The sequence below is a fragment of the Leucoraja erinacea genome, chromosome 21, assembly GCF_028641065.1.
Source record: "Leucoraja erinacea ecotype New England chromosome 21, Leri_hhj_1, whole genome shotgun sequence".
Lineage (NCBI taxonomy): Eukaryota > Metazoa > Chordata > Chondrichthyes > Rajiformes > Rajidae > Leucoraja > Leucoraja erinaceus.
In genome coordinates this window covers 18,070,053-18,091,268 of record NC_073397.1, presented here as the reverse complement: position 1 = coordinate 18,091,268, position 21,216 = coordinate 18,070,053, and the positions used below count along the sequence as shown (strand labels likewise).

Below are 21,216 nucleotides of genomic sequence, written 5' to 3'. Positions count from 1 at the left end.
TTAAAATGAAACTCAAATACAATTCCAAATAGGACCTATCACCCGTTTCAGAACCTACATTCATGTACTCATTTCCACCAATTTGTCCAGTAAACTCTTAGTAAACATCACAGGTTCTACAACAGGCAAGCAATCTTCATTTAAATGAAATAAGTTAGAAGGTTCTATAAACAGTGGGTAAACATTGGCTGGCCTGTGTTTGGCCCATATCTCTCAAAACCTTTCCTAGCCATTTACTTTAAGCAAATTTTAATTTTCTAGCCATTTACCTTTCAAGTGTACTTGCCTCAAATACCTCTTCTGGCAGGTTGTTCCATAATCCCACCTTCCTAGTAGTGAAATGCTGCCCCTCACACTTCCCCTACCTACGCTTGTGATACACTCAACATATATATCCCAAGGAGTTTTCTCAATCCCAAACTCATAAATTGTGCTGAAATGAACTCCCAAACATACTGCTATTTCCAAATGGAAGTAACTGCTCACAACTAATCTATCCCTGATCAGAGCCACATCTCTGAGCATCACAGACAGATTTGACTTTTTCAAAAATCCAGGTAAATTTAGAAATTGAAAGTATCAAAAGTCCAGCTTTTTTTTAAACCCAACTAGCAAATATTCAATTTTTATTCAAAATTGAACAGGAATTATTCAACAGGAAAGCACATTACTTTCCTCAATATATTTTAAATTATATTGCAATGACATCAGTACATTTTCCAATCACATAACCATTTTTTATTTCAGCCCTTCCCTATAGCATTTCTTACCTTTAAATAGTCATACAAGCAACTGGAATTTCCCTCATTTAGTTTCTTGAAGTAGGTGATCTTAATCTTTCTCTTGCTTTCATTTTCTATGCAGCCTTGTGAAACTCTGGTCAGTTTTTCTTGCATGTGGGGAAAACAAGAAAAGTGTAGAAATGATGTGACATTTCATAAAATGTATTCATAAGCAGACAGAAACATCACTTTGCAGCACGGCATTAGAAAAACTAAATTAAAATGCATTATAATTATAATATAAATTTAATTGCAGTCAAGATTACTACTATGTGCTCTCTTCCTGCGACAGTTTGTGCTTCTGTAAATTGGTTCCATGAGCGATGTGTAAGATACTACACTAGAGCATCTGGTGGTACAGTTCTTCTAATGGGAATGAATTGAATGACCCTTCTCATTTACTGCTAAGAAAATAATGAGGGTTGCTGCATTACCATAGAATTTAGCAGGAACTATAGCTAAATATAATAACAATGAAAATAATATGGTAAATGTACTGAAGAAAAAGTCAAGTGTACTTATTTGTTCATTGATTCTGGAAATAAACATTTTTGTCAATAATGCTTATTATGAAACCGTCCTGCTATCAAAAAAACCCAAACTCAATAAAATCCCTTTGGAAATTTAATTGAAGCCCTAAAAGAAGGGCGACATTTTGGGTCGAGGCCCTTTTTCAGACTGATCCACTCATTCTACGCCTACTGACAATTTCCAAATATCATCATCCTCCTCTCTCCCCTCCCCACACACGACCCTCCTTCCACATGGTCCCCCAGAGAGAACAGGAAATGCTCAATGGGACAGGAGACTTGGCAGTTTGAGAAGTGCAGAGCTGCCAAGTTTTGTCAGAGCATTTCAGTATTCTAGTACCTGAAATTCAGTATTTTCCCGAGGAAATCAGTATATTTACACGGTGCCATTTTGCTGAGAAAAGTGTTTTTTTTTAATATATGTGCGGTCATACCCATGTAAGAGTACAAGAATGCATAACTTTGCTACCAATGGACATGTTTTCTACGCACTTTACTTGACTGCATTCATTACTAGCTCTTTGTATACTGCTGTTTGAATGGCTGCTTCCTGCTTTTAGCACCGTTGTGATGTAGAAATCATTTTGGAAGCCTTCCTCCTTCCCTCTCCCACCCTCCCTCTCTCCCTTTCCCTCTCTCCTTCTTCCTCTCTCCCTCTTCCTCTCTCCCTCCCCTAACAGTCTGTGACCCATAGCACTGTGGCCATAGCGCAATCAGGGCTCTCACTTAACTTTTTTTTCCCTGTTGCCAGCCGGGCAACCTAGGCAGCTTTTTAGGTTGCCAAATGACAGTTTAGGTGGTCATTTAAGACGGTTTGCATGACGCGTGCGATAATGTGCTCGGATGAAGTGCATAGTTACCAGTTGGAATAATGCTCAATGAAGCACTCACATATTATGTTCAAGAAGGAACTGCAGATGCCGGAAAATCGAAGGTAGACAAAAGTGCTGGAGAAAGTCAGCGGGTGCAGCAGCATCTATGGAGCGAAGAAAATAGGCAACTTTTCAGGCCGAAACCCATCAGTCTGAAGAAGGGTTTCGGCCCGAAACTTTGCCCATTTCCTTCGATCCATAGATGCTGCCGCATCCACTGAGTTTCTCCAGCACCTTTGTCTGCATTCACATATTATTTCTGCTTCAAATAACTCACAAACTAAACATATTCACCAATCAAGACATGATATATACCACAATGACATGCAGCAAAATTATAATACAATATCTCAACTCTTTTTACACATTGCAATTAATGCAATGTATATTAGTTCTTTCCACTTCCAAAAAAAAATGTGGTTGGATAATTCAGCATAATTCAACCTGTGTCAATAAATCCTGGACCATGGTAACATATATGCTTAACCATGCACTCTACAGATTGATGCAAGCATGTGAAGGACCGAAAATTACCGTGACATGGCCATAGCATGGGTCGTTATTGCTATTGGCACAGAAACACTCTGGCTTCCCACATAATTTATCCATAACAAAATATACAGGTTGCAAGGACATTTCTAAAGGCATTTTATGATAATAGCTGTTAAAACCGGCTATACTCATCTGACAGGTTAAACATTACACTAACTGACAAGAAGGTACACAAAAAAGCTGGAGAAATTCAGCGGGTGTAGCAGCATCTATGGAGCGAAGGAAATAGGCAACGTTTTGGGCCGAAACCCTTCTTCAGACTGATGGGGGGTGGGAAGAAAGGAAAAAGGAGGAGAAGGAGGAGGAGCCCGAAGGCTGGGGGATGGGAGGAGACAGCAGGAGGGCTGAGGAAGGGGAGGAGACAGCAAGGACTAACAAAATTGGGAGAATTCAATGTTCATGCCCCCAGGATGTAGATTAGATTAGATTCCTTTATTGTCATTCAGACCTTTCGGTCTGAACGAAATTTCGTTGCCTGCAGTCATACATATAATAATAAATAACAAAACATACAATAAACACAAATTAACATCCACCACAGTGAGTTCACCAAGCACCTCCTCACTTTGATGGAGGCAAAAGTGTTAGTCTCTGTCTCTTCCCTCCTTGTACTCCCTCTGTGTAGACTCCCCAAGCGGAATACGAGGTGCTGTTCCTCCAATTTCTGGTGTTGCTCGCTCTGGCCATGGAGGAGACCCAGGACAGAGAGGTCGGATACGGAGTGGGAGCGATTGATGTGCTGAGCCACCGGGAGGTTAGGTTGGTTATTGCGGACCGAGCGGAGGTGTTCGGTGAAACGATCGCCCAGCCTCCGCTTGGTCTCACCGATATAGATCTGCTGACATCTAGAGCAGCGGATGCAATAGATGAGGTTGGAGGAGATGCAGGTAAACCTCTGTCGCACCTGGAACGACTGCTTGGGTCCTTGAATGGAGTCGAGGGGGGAGGTAAAGGGACAAATGTTGCATCTCTTGCGGTTGCAAGGCAAAGTGCCCGGGGAGGGGGTGGTACGGGAGGGAAGGGAAGAATTGACAGGGGAGTTACGGAGGGAGTGGTCTTTGCGGGAGGCAGACATGGGGGGAGATGGGAAGATGTGGCGAGTGGCGGGGTCACGTTGGAGGTGGCGATCAGAGTAGATCTCAGTGCCCGGTTGGAGAATTGTTGGGTATGCCGGCGGATAGCCAGTCGGTACTGATGGTCTGGCTGGGGTTTCAGAGTAGATCTCAGTAGATCTTAAACACTAACTGACAAGAGATGGCCAAAGGACATAACTGCAGCAAATATTCTTTTGGTAAAATGTTTAAAGGTGTCAAAACAAATAATAACATTGGGAATTAAAACACATTTGATTGCAATCCGTTATCAAACATAGTCAATGTTCGCTCTAAAGACCATGAAGCACAATAGGGTCAGGGGGTGTGTGAATCGGTGCGGGGTGGATAGATGGCGGGGGGTGTGAGGCACTAGTAAACCACTGACCATTTGTTGCCCAGGGACCTCTGGTGTAGGGGCCTCAATAGAAGCAACCATGTGCAGGAAATGCATACCTTAAGAAAAATCAGCACAAACAAGACAGCCAAGGCAAGCCAATAAGTGCGCAAGCTGAGAGCAATATAGATATAGATATGCCATTTATTGTCACTATACATGTACAGTGAAATTGAAAGCTGCTCGTACTCAGTGCATATATATAATTTTAGTACAAAAAACAAGAAACAGAAAAACAAAAACCAGAAGGGAGAAGGGGGGGGGGGGGTGCACAATTGGTGCACAATTCTGCGGCGCTATATACATATATACAGATGGAAGTCCGGGTGTTGGGCTGTGAAGTCAGTGCATGTGTGAATTTGAATTAAGAGTAGTTATAATTTTCGGAAAGCAACTATTTCTGAGTCTATTTGTCCTGGATTTGATGCACCTATAGCGCCTTCCAGAGGGCAGCAGGTCGAACAGTCCAAACGCAGGATGGGAGCTGTCTTTGATGATCTTCTTTGCCCTGCTAAGGCAGCGGGAGGTGTAGATATCCATCAGGGAGGGGAGAGGGCAACCAATGATCTTCTGCGCTGTCCTAGTTACCCTCTGAAGCCTCTCCCTGTCTGCCATGGTGCAGCTGCCATACCATGCTGTAATGCAGTATGTCAGCAGGCTCTCGATGGACGAGCGGTAGTGATATTTCATCGTCAGTACTTCACCAGAGGCCATCCAATTTTAAGATGCAGATGTCTGGCCCACAGCTACAGATAGAGTGCAAAAGGACTATATGGTGGAAAAAGGTGATCTCCTCAGTGTCAGATATTGTTCAAACACAATAAGCCATTTTTATCCCCCCCCCCCCCCCCCCCCCCCCCAAACATGAACACACAACTTGCATGAAGACAACCAGTGCATATTCACAATTAAATCCCCTCTTATTCATTCTTTGCAAGGATGCAAGCAACGCTGGCAAAGCCAATGTTCACTGTCCACTCCATACTGCCCCCAAGATGGTAGTGGCGAGCCACAACTTGAACAGGGCAGTCTTTCTAGTAAAGATATTCACAAAATAATGCAGACAGCACAATATTTTTGCAAGGGATATACAGGAAGCACTACCTTAATGCAGCAGCTTATAGCAAGGACCCATATAACCCTGGCCACCATCATGCTACTACATGGGAAAGATGATGAGCACGTGATTTCTATAGTTCATAAATTCTGGGAGTAGGATTAGATCATTCGGCCCATCAAGCCTACTCTTTCGTTCAATCTTGACAGATCTATCTTTCCATCTCAAACCCATTCACCCGCCTTCTCCCAATAACCCCGACACCTTACTAATCACAAATCTATCAATCTCCACCTTAAAAATGCCCATCGACTTAGCTTCCACAGCAAAGAATCTACAGATTTGCCTGCCTCCGACTAAAGAAATTCCTTCTCATCTCCTTTGTAAAGGTATGTCCCTTTTATTCTGAGGCTATTGCCTCTGGCCCTAGACTTTCCCCATTAGTGAAAATATCCTCTCCACATTCACTCTAACCAGGCCTTTCACTATTTGGTAAGTTGCAATGGGGTCCCCCTCGTCCTTCAATACTCCAGCGGGCACAGGCCCGGTGCGGTCAAAAGCTTTTCTCCATGTGCTCCAGTTTCCTCCCATATTCCAAAGACATGCAGGATTGTAGGTTAATTTGCTTCTGTAAATTGCTCTTAGCGTGTAGGATGTGACAATGGGATCATAGAGATAGGAGTAGAATTAAGGGCATGTTCCACCAGCATGCATGCGTCTAGCGCGACCAAATGTGGTAGCTTGAGGCGTACGGCTGCGCGGGGCCGGTTGCACTTCAAACCGCGGAGGCGTATGGAGTTGTGCGGGGCTGGACCAGACATCGCGCGGGGCTCCGAAAATCCTGCACTGTCTGAAAATTCCGTGCGCCAACTGCCTGTCGGCCCGCAGGCGTATTGAGGGCGTATGCAGCTTCTTGACGGCGTGGGCAGCGTCTTGGCGGCGTGGGCAGTGTCTTGACGGCATGGGCAGCGTCTTGACATCGTACGCAGCGTCTTGATGGCGTACGCCTAGCACGTGGTGCTGCTGATGACGTCACCACTCGGCGTGCCATTGTGTGATGACGTCACCGCCCGACGTCCAAATTCAGTCGGCCTGCCTCCCGCCCAGCTGATTGGCGAGTATGATGTCGGGACCAGCCCCGCACAACTCCATACGCCTCAAGCGACCACGTTTGGTCGCGCTAGACACATGCAATCGCATGCTGGTGGGACAGGCCCTTTAGGCCATTCAGTCTATCATCTATTCAATCATGGCTGATGTCACTCCTAACCCCATTCTCCTGCCTTCTCCCCATAACCTCACACCCGTATTACTCAAGAATCTATCCATCTCTGCCTTAAATATATCCACTGACTGCCTCTACACATTTCTATGACAGATTTCCACCGATTCACCACCCTCTGACTAAAGAAATTCCTCCGCAACTCCTTCCTATAACAGCTTTTAATTTTGAGGCTAGGACCTCTAGTCCTAGACTCTCCCATTGGTGGAAACATCCTCTCGACATCCAGTCTGTTTTTGTACAAGCCCTCTCAAAATAATAACATGGAACTAGTGTGCAGGTGATCAAGTCAAGAGTCAAGTGTTTTATCATCATATGTCCCAGAAGGAACAATGAAATTCTTACTTGCAGCAACACAACAGATTATGTAAACATAGCACACTGTAAATAATATAATAAACTAGAGGGAAAAGATTTCAGTGTGTGTACATACTCACAAATATATATACGTACCGATACGTAATAATCAATGGTCGGTGTGGGCCAAAGGGCATGCTTCCACGCTGTATCTCTAACCTAAACCCCAGTCGCATTCTGCAAGGTACTACCCCATGCCATACTGTTTCAGTTCCTTTGCCAATGACGCTACTTCAATGACAATTCCTCAATCATAAAACCAGAAGCAGGATGTTTGTTGATAAGTACATGATATTCTTTTCCATTCCTACCTTTTCAGATAAGTTGCACTGAAATTCATAATTCATGTAAACTTAAGCATATTTCATTTTTACTTTCATTTCTGAGGAAAAGACACCAACGTGAAATACTAGCTGTTTTCTCCCTCTACATGTATTTTGTGTATTTCTCAGCATATTTTATATTTTAGCTAATGAAGCAATCTGTGCCTCTGGACAGCACAGACTCAGTCGGAGAGTAATAATGACACCATGCTGGGTACACTTTCCACAGGAGACCATAACCTCCACTACATTAACTAGAACACAACTTGAAGCAGGAGTCATCCATACAACTCATGGATCCTGACCCACCATTCAAAACCATGGCTCCACTTACACACTCGATCCACAATATTTTGTTATATTTTAAATTTTCACAATCTCATCGTTTCTTCATGACCAACGATTGGAGATGTCGATGTCCTGACTTTTGCTGAGGATCCCACTAACAACGATGAATCTTTGAAGAAAGTATGGTGCCATTTCCTTTGAAAGCAGTTAAAATCTCACCTCAACTCCTCCAATCTTATGGATTACTCTGCCACCTGCTCCCATCTCATATCCCTTTAACCATTCTTTTCATAAATGACTAACAAAAAAATGTTGACCATACTAAAAATTCAAATTTCCATTACATCTTAAAGATTTACTGAGAATGAGCCTAATACAGCCCTTCAATTAAGTCTAGACAGGGATGCAATGTGATAGTCAGAGGTATAGAGGTGATCATACGGCAATTATACTATAAATACATCAAACGTGGACCTTGCCTTAAGTTTACATGAATTATGAATATGGCAGACTGGAAGACATACAGATAAAAACATGAAACAAAAAATTCTAAATACAACACATTAGCACTAATAGTGAATACAGAATATACTAGAGAAGATGTCGGTATTGGTTGTTATTGATGTATTATACAGAGAAAGTAACAATGTTACAACATTTTGCGATTTAAAAAAATCAAGTCTGCAATTTATCTCATCAGATAAAGCATAAAAAGACGTTTAATTTGACACCTAATTCACTTTTATGTCTGCAGTATTAAAAAAGTTATGGTCATTTTCATACTCGGAAATTAGCAACTTGTTCCCTATTGCTTTTCCATTGACTTAACACAAAAGCTGTGATCGAGGTCAGTCAAAAGCCCGTAACTTCCTTAAAAATTAAGAGAACCGAGTGAAATTTTCAGTTATATTAGATTGAAGCATTCTGAAACAAATATAAAACATCTTACTTGGATGACCTGAAATTAAAGCATATAATTAGTTAATTACCTAATTGTAGCTAATTACAAAATTGACCGTTGTGACAGAAATAGTAATAAACACCCAGACTGCCTTGAAAAATTCAAAAATGTGATATTCTCAAGATCAGAACTTTAATATTATTGTTTGATATGCTGTAAGTTCGTAACAGATAGGTAAATAAATTACAATTTCTAGCAATAGACCAAGTCTTTATGAAGAAGTTGCTAGCTGGTGGGACAGGCTCTTTAAGGGAACAACAGGAACAGAACAATTTGCAGCAGTGTCGACCGCCTGAGCCGCTTCTCCCCTTCCCCCTTCTTCCCCCCCAATCCCCTTCTCCCTCCCTTCTCCAACCCACTTTCCCCAACGTCCCCCATTTGTGGACCCAGCCTGCGACCAGTGATCCCCCGCACACTATCCCACACACGCTAGGGACAATTTATACAAACCTTTGGAGTGCGGGAGGTAACTCTAATCCTAACTCTAGGTTGGTAGGCTTGGTATTTATAAATTGTCCCTAGCATGTGTGGGATAGTGTGCAGGGGATCGCTGGTCGGTGCGGACTCGGTGGGCCGAAGGGCATTGTATCGCTGAACTAAATGTGACACAGGGGCCCCAGAGGTCGGACTCGAACCCCCAATATTCTGCATGGGAACTAAACTGTTGGGCACGAGTTGTCCCAGAGGCAGATCTCTCTTCCAATGATCTCTCCAAACCCCCAGAGACAGCGGGCTTTTCAACTGGGTACAGGCAATGTTGTCAATGTTCCAGTATAGTTCCAATGTTCGAGCGAAGTCCGTGGGAAGTTTGCGTGTGACATACAGCATCAAGACGCTGCGTATGCCCGTCGAGGTGGTGCTTATGGCGTCAAGGTGGCTGCGGGCCGGCAGGCCATTGCCGCGCTGAATTTTTGAACACGGTCACTTTTTTCGGAGCCCCGCGCGATGTCGGGACCAGCTCCGCACAACTCCATATGGCTCCAGCGATCAAAGTGGGACCGGCCCCGCGAGGCCGTACGGCTCAAGCGACCACGTTAGGTTGCGCTTGCCGCATGGAGTCGCATGCTCGTGGGACAGGCACTTGAAACAGATGTGGAGTAGACATTGTGCAGTACTATTAGTGGGATCTAGCTGTCACAGGTTGGGTCCACAAATGAGGGGCGTCTGGGAAAGTGGGAGGAGGGGATTGGAAAATGGGAGAAGGGAAGGAGATGGGGAGAAGGGGATGTGAGGGGGGGGGGGGGGGGGGGGGGGGGGGGGAAGGGGAAAAGTGGAGAAGGGGGAGAAAAAGTGGAGCGGGGAAGAGGAAGTGGGGGGGATGGGGAAGGGAGGGGAGAGAGCAGTTCAGTCTACACTCAATGAATCCATCCCTGTGAAAAGTTAGAGACGGTGATTTGCATCTGGAAGCGGACCAATACAAAATAAAACTGAACGATTCGGATATCTTTTCATTTGCACAATTGATTTCATTGTATTAATTTTAATATATTGTTTAAAATCCATGCATTGAAGGAAGAATATTTTACAGCCCATCCCTAACCCTAACCGGGCGTCGCAGGACAGCATACGTCAGCGTGTGACAGGGTGCACGACATGATGAGACACCCAAATGTCGCCCCTGGATTTTGAACATTCCAAAATCCTGAGGCGACAGGGAGACATCGCGCGTCACTACATGTGTCACGACCAGACCACGATGCAACAACCTCTTTTTAGGATGTCGCCGAAAATGTCGCCCAAGTGGGACAGGCCCTGAAATCCCTCACACCACGGGTGAAACTGCAAAGCCACCTGCCCACGTTTGGTCCATATCCCTCCAAACCTGATCTATCCTTGTACCTGTCTCTGTCCCTGTCTTTCTATCTGTCTCTGTCTCTGCTCTTTCTGTCTCTCCGTCTTTGTGACTCTCTCTTGCTTACCAGTTCTCCCCCACTTTTTCATCAGAAACCCACCCTGAAATTTGGGCATTGAAGCTCCCCCTAATGCTCCACGGTAGTGCCAAGTAACAGCCATGTTGCTGAAAGGGTCGTTGTGATACAACATGGTGTTCCTGAAGTCCCACACCAGAAGACCTACCCAACATCCGCATTCTCCTTGGCCTCGTCCTTGCCATCCCGGCAAGTTCAGCTGAGGCCGAGCGAGGCTTCAGCCTGCTGAAGCAGCTGAAGACCACCATCAGGAATTCCCTCCAGGACCAGGTGACAGACCAGCTACTCATCATGGTGTATGCCTGTAATATCAAGGACCTTGATCCCCGGCCAGCCATCAGCTTGTGGCTTGCAGGAGGGATGAGGGCAAGGAGGCCTGACATGGGAGAAGACCCAGCTGCAGCATCTGCCTCAGGACCTCACTCTGACAAGTCTGATGAGGATGCTCTGCTCGAGAGCGACTCAGATGACAATTCAAGTGACTTTTATAGGTATTTGAACAGCTCTGTCTTTACTTTGCTTTTCAGGAGATGGTTTAACTATCAAGCAGAAAAGTTACATGTACTCACAAATATAATATTTTTGTTCATTTAAAGTTGATATTTCCCCCCCCCCCCCCCCCCCCCCCCAAAAAAAAAAACCCACCAGCCATTTTTATTGCCCTTCTGGGCAATCTCACTTGCCAAGTTCCATGATTGATTCAATAGTCACCTACTTCCATGATTCGTCTTCTTAGTGGGCACAGAGTAAAATAGGTACTACAGGTGCACAACCTTTTATCCGAAGTTCCAAATAACGAAAACCTCCGAATAGCGACATTTTTTCAGTCCTTGAAGAAAGGTCCTTGAAAACGTTCACCGAGGGCGGCCCGCAGAGGTGACAGCGGAAGCTCCGGTCGGTCCTCGAAGAAAGGGGAACTAAATCCCCATTCATAAAAGAGAAGGTGAGGGTATATTGCGCGAGGGTTAATAATTGACAATCTGCTGCTGCCTGCCCGCTGAGTTAAAAAAGTTCCCACGGTAGACTCACGATACACAGTGTATCGTGAGTCTTGCATGAGAACTTTTTAACTCAGCGGGCAGGCAGCAGCAAATTGTCGCTCCCTTCAGTTTCACCCCACCTACACCCCTCTGCGTCCCGGCCATGTGTGTGACCCCTTCCCTCCCCTCTCCAGCTCCCCGCCCATTGCACCGGCGCGGGGGTTTTGCACTGTCTTCACGTCGGAGCTAGTGCCAGTCACCGGAGACGTCAGGACCAACGGGACACTGGCCCCCAGGCCCACTGCAAGCACGGAGATCCCAGAGACCCACAGCCAGCAGCAGCCCAGCCCCGTTCCAATTCCAGAGGAACACGCTCCCCGTAGGGACCGAAGCTGATGGTGTGCAAGGTGCGTCTTGGTCTTGAGGTTGCGGATGAGGGGGCGCAGCTCGGGCTGTGACGTCTCCGGCCACCCCCCTGTACAGGAGCTGAGACTGGGAACTGTGGGGTTGTTTGCAGTTGCAGAGGGAGGGGGCAAGGGCGGTACAGTTCCCAGTCTCAGCTCCATTCCAGGGGGGTGACCGGAGACGTCAGGACCAACGGGACACCGACTGCAAGCACGGAGATCCCAGAGACTCACAGCCAGCAGCAACTCTAGCCCAGCCCCGCTCCAACTCCAGAGGAACCCGGGTTGCGGATGAGGGGGCGCAGCTCGGGCTGTGGGCGAACAGCCACTTGTCACTGTAGCGGCGCATCGGGGAGCGGGTTCCTGTTGGTCCTGACGTCTCCGGCCATCCCCCTGGACAGGAGCTGAGAGACGTCAGGACCACCAGAAGCCGCTCCCCGATGCGCCGCTACAGCGACAAGTGGCAGTTCGCCCACAGCCCGAGCTGTGCCCCCTCATCGGGACACCGACCCCCAGGCCCACTGCAAGCACGGAGATCCCAGAGACTCACAGACAGCAACAACTCTAGCCCAGCCCCGCTCCAACTCCAGAGGAACCCGGGTTGCGGATGAGGGGGCGCAGCTCGGGCTGTGGGTGAACTGCCACTTGTCGCCGTAGCGGCCCATCGGGGAGCGGATTCCTCTGGAGTTGGAGGGACAGGGAGACACAGCGGCTTTTGAGAATGGTGGGCAATCACTTCCAAAGTTCTGCCCACACAGTCAGTACACCTCTCCTACACTTGTCTCCCGCACTAAGATTATCTCGCAGAGAATGATCCCAGCCTAACCCCCCCTATTCTCTCCTATTCTGCAAGAAAAAACTACATTGAAGACTCAAACTCGCGATCGAGTAACTGCCGGGATCGAGGCGCAAACTCGCGACCTTGCGGATATGAGCCGAGCACTCTACCACTGAGCCAGCCGTTAAAATCTACGCTAAAAATCTTCCATTCCGAAAGCCGAAAAATTCTGAATTACGAAAAGTGTCTGGTCCCAAGGCTTTCGGATAAAAGGTTGTGCACCTGTATATACATTCAAAGGTATGGTATAGGTCTGGTCAGGTAATAATAATAATACAGTAACAAGTATGTTACAGGAAAAAGAAAATTAAAGTACGGTTCCATTCGCTTTATTTCTTTTAAATTACAAAATCCCAGAGCAGAAGGGATATATTATGTATCTATTTTTCCCCTCATGATGGTGTTACTGTGTCCACCTTCAAAGGTGTCAAACAGATCGATTCAATTCTTTATCAACTTACCCTGCTGTGACTGGGCATAACAGAGATTGATGATTGAAGATTCAAGAGGAAAAGACCCATGCTATGGCCATATCATGATAATTTTTGGTCCTTCACAGAATACATGCTTGCATCAATCTGTAGTGTTAAACATATATGTTACCATGGTCCAGGATTTATTGACACAGGTTGATCATACGCTGAATAATCCAACCACATTTTTGTTTGGAAGTGGAAAGAAATAATAGAAATTGCATTCATTGCAACGTGTAAAAAGAGTCGAGATATTGTATTATAATTTTGCTGCATGTCATTGTGGTATATATCATGTCTTGATTGGTGAATATGTTTATTTGTGACTTTATTTGAAGCAGAAATAATATGTGAATGCTTCATTGAGCATAATTCCGAATGGTAACTACGCACTTCGTCCGAGCACATTATCGCACGCGTCATGCAAACCGTCTTAAATGACCATGTAAACTGTCATTCGGCAACCTAAAATACTGCCTAGGTTGCCTGGCTGGCAACAGTGAAAAAAATTAAGTGAAAGTCCTGCCAGAGCATCGTAGCATTATAGAGAAAGTAAAATTTTTTAAATGCACAGTCCAGAATGAGGAACGGAAAGTCAGCGAATGGTTGTTTCTCACTTCTGGTGGGCTTGCACCCAGTGTCATCGTCATAGACATCAGAGTGGTCATTGTGTGTGCGAACCTGCGGAAGGTGGCCGGCGCGGATGGAGTCCCTAGTCGTGTCCTCGGAAACCACACTGACCAGCTGGCAGGAATATTCATGGACATATTTAAACTCGCTCTATTCCAATCTGATCTTCACACCTGCTTTAAGACTACTGCCATCTCATTACCAAAAAAAATCATGGCAGCATGCCTCAATGCAATGGCCAATGGCTCTGGCATCCACCATCATGAGCTTCGTGAGGCAGGTTTGGTTTAGTTTAGCTTAGAGATAAAGGATGAAAACTGGCCCTTCAGGACACGTCGACTGTAGATCAGCCGTTCACACTAGTTCTATTATCTCACTGTCCGACTACACACTAGGGTCAACTTGGAGAGCCAATTAACCTACAAACTTGCACGTCTTGGGATGTGGGGGGGATATCAGAGCACCCGAAGGAAATCCATGTGGTCACAGAGAGAATGTGCAAATATCGCACAATCAGCATCTGAGGTTGGATCGAACGGTCTCTGGCACTGTGAGGCTCTACTAGCTGTGCCACCCATTGCGGTCATGTCACACATCAGCTCCAGCCTTAAAAAACAGCTTTAATCCACTGCAATTTGCCTACCACCTCCACAAGAAATGGCATCTCCCTGGCACTACACTCACTCTCAAAACATCTGGATAACATCTATGTCAGATGCCTATTATTGAGATTGCTCCAACTCAACGCCACAATTCCAGTCATATCTAAACTTTTGGACTTAAGTCACAACATTTCCTCTGTAATTGGATCCACAACTGCCTGACCTATAGACCATAATCAGTGAGGATAGGCAACAAAAATCATTCATGAGAATTCTCAACATCAGTGCGTCACAAGGCCGCCTCCTCAGCTCCTTAGTATACTCCCCATACACTCAAGGCTGTGAAGCTAAATGCTTTTCTTTAAATCAATTTATTAGTTTGCAGATGACACCACTGCAATGGGCCAGATCTTGAATAATGATGAGACGGGTACAGGAATGATTATAGAGTTTAGTAGCATGGTGTCCAGACTACAAACTCTCCCTCAATGTCAGTAAGATGGAGCCTGTCATCGACTTCAAGAAGCAGGGTGGAGTACTCGCTCAACTAGTGAAGGTAGGTGAGAGCATCAAGTTCCCAGGTGTAAATACAGGTGCACAACCTTTTATCCGACGATCCAAATAACGAAAACCTCCGAATAGCGACATTTTTTCAGTCCTTGAAAAAAGGTCCTTGAAAACGTTCACGGAGGGCAGCCCGCAGAGGTGACAGCGGAACCTCCGGTCGGTCCTCGAAGAAAGGGGAACTAAATTCCCATTCATAAAAGAGAAGGTGAGGGTATATTGCGCGGGAGGGTTAATAATTGACAATATGCTGCTGTCTGCCCGCTGAGTTAAAATGTTCCCACGGTAGACTCACGATACACAGTGTACCGTGAGTCTTGCGTGGGAACTTTTTAACTCAGCGGGCAGGCAGCAGCAGATTGTCGCTCCCTTCAGTTTCACCCCACCTACACCCCTCTGCTTCCTGGCCATGTGTGTGACCCCTTCCCTCCCCTCTCCAGCTCCCCGCCCATTGCACCGGCGTGGGGGCTTTGCACTGTCTTCACGTCGGCAATGCCAGTCACCGGAGACGTCAGGACCAACGGGACACCGACCCCCAGGCCCACTGCAAGCACGGAGATCCCAGAGACCCACAGCCAGCAGCAGCCCAGCCCAGCCCCGTTCCAACTCCAGAGGAAAACTGCAAACTAGCGGGAGACATCAGGACCACCAGAAGCCGCTCCCCGATGGGCCGCTACGGCGACAAGTGGCAGTTCGCCCACAGCCCGAGCTGTGCCCCCTCATCGGGACACCGACCCCACTGCAAGCACGGAGATCCCAGATCAGCAACTCCAGCCTAGCCCCGCTCCAACTCCAGAGGGGCAGAAACTGATGGTGCGCAAGGTGCGTCTTGTTCTTGGTGTCACGCAGCTCGGGCTGTGGGCGAACTGCCACTTGTCGCCGTAGCAGCCCATCGGGGAGCGGATTCCTCTGGAGTTGGAGGGGGGTATTGTGCTGTATGATCGCCCCCTGCTATCCCAGGGACAGAGAGACAGGACGTTCACCGAGGGCGGCCCGCAGAGGTGACAGCGGAACCTCCTGTCGGTCCTCGACGAAAGGGGAACTAAATCCCCATTCATAAAAGAGAAGGTGAGGGTACATTGCGTGGGAGAGTAGGAATCCCAAGACAAAGTTGAGTGAGCGTTCACCGAGGGTGGCCCGCAGAGGTGACAGCGGAACCTCGGGTCGGTCCTGGAAGAAAGGGGAACTAAATCACCTTCATAAAAGAGAAGTGGAGGGTATATTGCGCGGGAGGGTATATCGCCTACCTGGAAGAAACCAGACATTTTTCCAGGATGTCGTCTGCACACCAAAGCTCACGTTTGGCGCCTCTGCTGCACACGGATATAAGAGTGTGAAAATGTCGCCTTAGGCCGCCTTAGGGCATGTAGCCCCGCTAGGGTGACATGAGTGCGGGAGGTGATTCAATGCTGCGGTCACATTTACAAACTCAGGAATTCATTCAACACACTGCATTTCATACAGATATTTATTCTGCAAGAAAAAACTACATTGAAGAATCAAACTCGCGACCGAGGAACTGCCGGGATCAAGGCGCAAACTCGCGACCTTGCGGATATGAGCCGGGCACTCTACCACCGAGCCAGCCATTAAAATCTACGCTAAAAAATTTCCATTCCGAAGACCGACAAATTCCAAATTACGAAAAGTGTCTGGTCCCAAGGCTGTCGGATAAAAGGTTGTGCACCTGTATCACCTATTTGTTCTGATACAATCACATTGATGCTAAGGCCAAGAAAATACAGACCTCCAAATCCACAGAAGGCTAAAGAAAGTAAGCATGCCACCAGACTTATTGATTTATCCATTTGATATATCAATTGATGGATTTTAATTTTTCCACCATATGTCAGTACACTTGACAATAACAAACTAACATCAAGACCAAAGGTAGACAAAAGTGCTGGAGAAACTCCACGGGTGCAGCAGCATCTATGGAGCGAAGGATTTTGGCAATGTTTCGGGCCGAAATCCTTCTTCAGATGGAGAAGGCTGAAGAAGGGTTTTGGCCCGAAATGTTGCCCATTTCCTTCGCTCCATAGATGCTGCTGCACCCACTGAGTTTCTCCAGCACTTTTGTCTACCTTCGATTTTCCAGCATCTGCAGTTCCTTCTTTAACATCAATACCAGATGATTCGTGCTAACCTCTAAATTGAAGCTCAAATCTGTAGCTCTCCGATTGAGGACAAATAGCTCTCAGACTGTAAATGGAACTGATAAAAGCCACAGGCTCAAATTCTTTCCAGAAATTAATCACATATCCCAGATGGGGAATTACAATAATCAAGCAACAATAAATGATACCAATCAAATTAAACTATGCTACTCCATAAGAAACTTTTAAAAAATGTATACTTTTAAAAGTTATACATTTTATAATATTTGGAGGATTATGGTTCAGAATCCACCCCAATTCTGAGGACAATTACCAATGGGTCATTTCAAGTGCTAACCTCTCTTCTGTGGGAACTGGATGGCCATTGAGTATCAATGAACGATTTCTTTCCCCAGCCTCCTCGCCTACCAGATAGCTTGATGGACAAAGTTTTTAAATGGGATGCAGACCCATTATCACCACTTCAATTGAATTGCAGCAAAAAAAAAAATCAAAATTCTTGAAGGAATTCAGCAGCTCACCTTTTCCTCTCACCTCTTTCAACCGGCTATCTCCTCTACTCCAGCCTTGAAAGGTTCCAAAGCGCATTTGGCCATTTCGCTCCACAAATGTTTGCTGACCCGCCAAGTCCCACGAGTATTTTGTTCTTTGCCCCAGATTCCAGTCTCTAATATTTCCACAAGCAGTCTGTCAACTCTCAAATCAGGCCAGTACTGCCAGATTAAGTGGCACAAGCAATTGGATGGACACAGAATAAAAATAAACAAAAAAGAGCTGGAAACACTCTGGAGATTAGACAGCATCTGTGGAAATTGAAACATTTTATATCAAAGACCCTTCATCATAGCTGGCAAAATGCTGAAGCAAGGGGACCAGGCAGTACCTGTGAAGGCACAGGGATGGTCAAGCACCCCCCTGCCACCACAGATGCTGCCTGACCTGCTGAGTCACTCAAGCACTTTGTTCTTTGCTCCAGATTTTAGTCTCTTGTGTCCACAATTGCACAGCCTGTCAGTTCAACTCTGGCCAGAATTGCTGGATTAACTGTGAAGAAAAGCGACCCACAGAATAAAGGTGCTAGAAATATTCTGGAGGTCAGGAAGCATCTGAGAAAACAGAGACACAAGAAACTACAGATGTTCGAATCTTGATCTGTGGAAACCCTTGACCTGCTGAGTTTCTCCAGTTTTTTTAGTTGTTGCTGCAATTCAATTATTGTGGTGGGAAGAGCTTTACATCCCATCTGAAATCCTTATATAGCAAGCTATTTGAATAGACGAGAATGATTAAAAGAAAAAAAATGATTGCTTCTGAATGGCCAGTTTCTCCAGATCATTAGATAGAGATGAAAACTGAGGATATAAGCATCATTTCATTTAATCCAAAGATTCTCTGGCCCTGGAGAAACAAGGAACTGTTGATGCTGTCTGAAGAAGGATCCCAACCCAAAACGTCACCTATCCACGATTCTCCAGGGATTCTCCAGTTACTTGAGCAACTACAATGTTGAGAACCATATTCTGCACTGTCATCCCCTTCACTCTACACAAGTTTGGCCTGATTGTGTATGTATCACATTTCTGATTTGATAACATGCTTTTCAATGTACCTCAGTACACATGACAATAAAAACCCTAAACTTTCATCAGAGCTGAGAAAATACAGAAGCAAGGATACAAAGTTCAGGAGTCAACAGATCAGGCAGTATCTCCAGAGAACATGGATAAGTGAAGTTTTGTGTCTTTTTTTGTAAACCAGTATCTGCAGTTCCTTGTTTCTACAAAACACTGAAATAAGTTGACTGAACCCCCCCTCCCCCCCCACCACAATAAACATCATAAAGAGGGCATGAATAATCAAAGCCAGAGCAGAATTAAACAACACAGCGATGTAGCAGATGCTGGAATCTGTTAGCAAAAAGGACACAAAATACTAGAGTAACTCAGTGGGTCAGACATCTCTGGAGAATGTGGGCGGGGTCCCTTCTTCAGCCGGGGCTCGCTCACACACCCCTCCACCACACTCCAACCTACCTTCACCCACACACCCCCTCACACTGATCCACGCACCAGGCCTTCACCCAAACATTCTTGCCCACACATTAGCCCACCCCCACACAACCGGGTCACCCTCACCCACACACCCGCTACCCTCGCCCACACTCACTGCCATGCGTGAGTCAGGAGTCCCGAGCGGGGACAGGGCCGAGAACCACCATGAAGACCATGACACCCTGCTCCCCCGCAGCCGGGGCTGCTGCCTTACCTTCCGTCTCCTCGGGCGTGCAGCAGCGGCCGAGCGCTGGGCAATCGGGCCCCGACAGTCGGGCCTCGGGGTGGCGGGAGGCGCGGGGCCTGGGGCCTAGGACTGGCAGAGACGAGAAGTGCGCCTGCCTTCGCCCCCCTCACGCGCCGGGCTGGGCTGGGCTGGACCTCACCGGACAATCAAGGCCTTTACCGTGAGGGGGAGGCGGGCCCGCCGCCGTTACCGCTACCGTCTGTGATAACCCCCCACACCTCTTGTTTACATTCAAACGCTCAACTCACGCCGTGACTCCACAAAACCAGTGACGTGCCGGAGGACTACGCTGACGTCGACTGAACCTGCGTATCCCCTCCGCGCTCTCCTCAGGGCTGGAGTTCCCACCTCCTCGCCTTCCACGTGACCCGCACTGCTGAATATTAATGAATGGGGGTTGAATATAAATGAAGTGGGCTGATTCCAGAATATTAATGAAGGGGGAAGGACTGGCTCTCAATGTTAATGAAGGGAGGGGTTCGTTTAATATTAATGAATGGGCGAGACTATTATTGAATATTAAAATTGAGGATGGGCCCTCTAAACATTTTGGAATAATATGTAAGAACAAGGAACTGCAGATGCTGGTTTACACCAAAGACAAACACAAAGTGCTAGAGTAACTCAGTGGGTCAGTCAGCATCTCTGGAGAACATGGATAGGTGACGTTTCAAGTCAGGATGCTCCTTCAGACTGTGGAATAGAAATATGGAATCGGGAAGACCTAGGCACGAGAACTTCTTCAAAGTAGGCATACCTTGAGGAGATATTTTAAATCTTAATTTAGTTTATTGTCACGTGTACCGAGGTACAGTGAAAAGCTTTCATTGCGTTCAGAAAGACTTTAAAGCCAGCTGCATCTGGGACTTTGGAAATAGAACGAAAACTTGCATATCGTGCTTTTTCAATGAATTCCGCACTTAATCGGGGATTGTATTTGTATGACAATAATCTTACTCATCTGTATGCAAACAAAAGAATTTCATAGTATCTTGATGCAAGAGATAATGAAGAACCATACAAATACAACTTGATTCCCTATTTTTTCCTTTACGATTCTGTAGTGACCTCCACACCACTTTCAGTATTGAACTCGTGAATTCTATGTGGAATCACAATACAGAAATCACATGTAGAACGTTTCAACAAAGTAGGGAAAAGAAAATGGAGCGGGTGTATCCTTGGGGTAGTCGAACCGTCCGATTGGCTACCTCAGTCACGTGGGCGCGGGGAGGGGTTTTCCCGCGCTTTTGGGCAAGCCCATTCATTCTGATCACTACCCTTGTGGTAGCAACATCGTTATTTAGCCGTCTATAGACTCTCATTGTTTTTGTTTAACTTTCACAATAAAATTAGTTGAAAATCAACCTACCATCTCGACTCCGCTAAACTGGTGACTCCGCACGCCCAAATGTCAACATGCAAGCCGCCGCAGTTCCTGACGCCGTTCCCGTTGCTCATCAGAGCGCCGTCGGCTTCAAGCTGCCGGTGTTCTGGCCTGAACAGCCTCAAGTGTGGTTCGCGCATGTGGAAGCACAATTCCACCTTCGCAATATAGTGGTGGATGACACAAAATATTTCCACGTCATAGGGCCGCTTACGTAGGAGATGGCTTCACGTTGCTGCCTTTACTGCAAAACCCACCCACAGCCACCAAGTACGACGGCCTCAAGGCCCTCCTCCTTCACACTTTCGGGCTCAGCCGCTGGGATCGCGCCGCCCACCTCCTGCACATGGACGGGTTAGGCGATCGCAAGCCGTCCGTGCTCATGGCCGAGATGCTTGCTCTCTTGGACGGCCACCGTCCGTGCCTGCTTTACGAACAGGCCTTTTTGGAACAGATGGCAAACGACATCCACCTCATGCTCGCTGGTGCTGATTTCGCCGACT

General features: G+C 46.5%; 1 protein-coding gene across 2 annotated transcripts in view; it reads right to left on the bottom strand.

Annotated features, from left to right (window-relative positions):
* The window catches only part of oser1 (oxidative stress responsive serine-rich 1), a 38,803-nt gene extending 19,150 nt beyond the window's left edge, over positions 1-19,653 (bottom strand). Inside the window, exons 1-3 of one of the 2 annotated variants that reach the window (XM_055652279.1) lie at positions 19,294-19,653; positions 13,104-13,220; positions 771-889 (exon numbers count right to left, since the gene is read on the bottom strand). The gene's annotated coding sequence lies outside the window, so the exon portion shown is untranslated. The remainder of the gene's footprint in view (positions 1-770; positions 890-13,103; positions 13,221-19,293) is intronic. The other variant, XM_055652278.1, reaches the window with a different exon arrangement.
* Between the last annotated feature and the right edge of the window lie 1,563 nt (positions 19,654-21,216).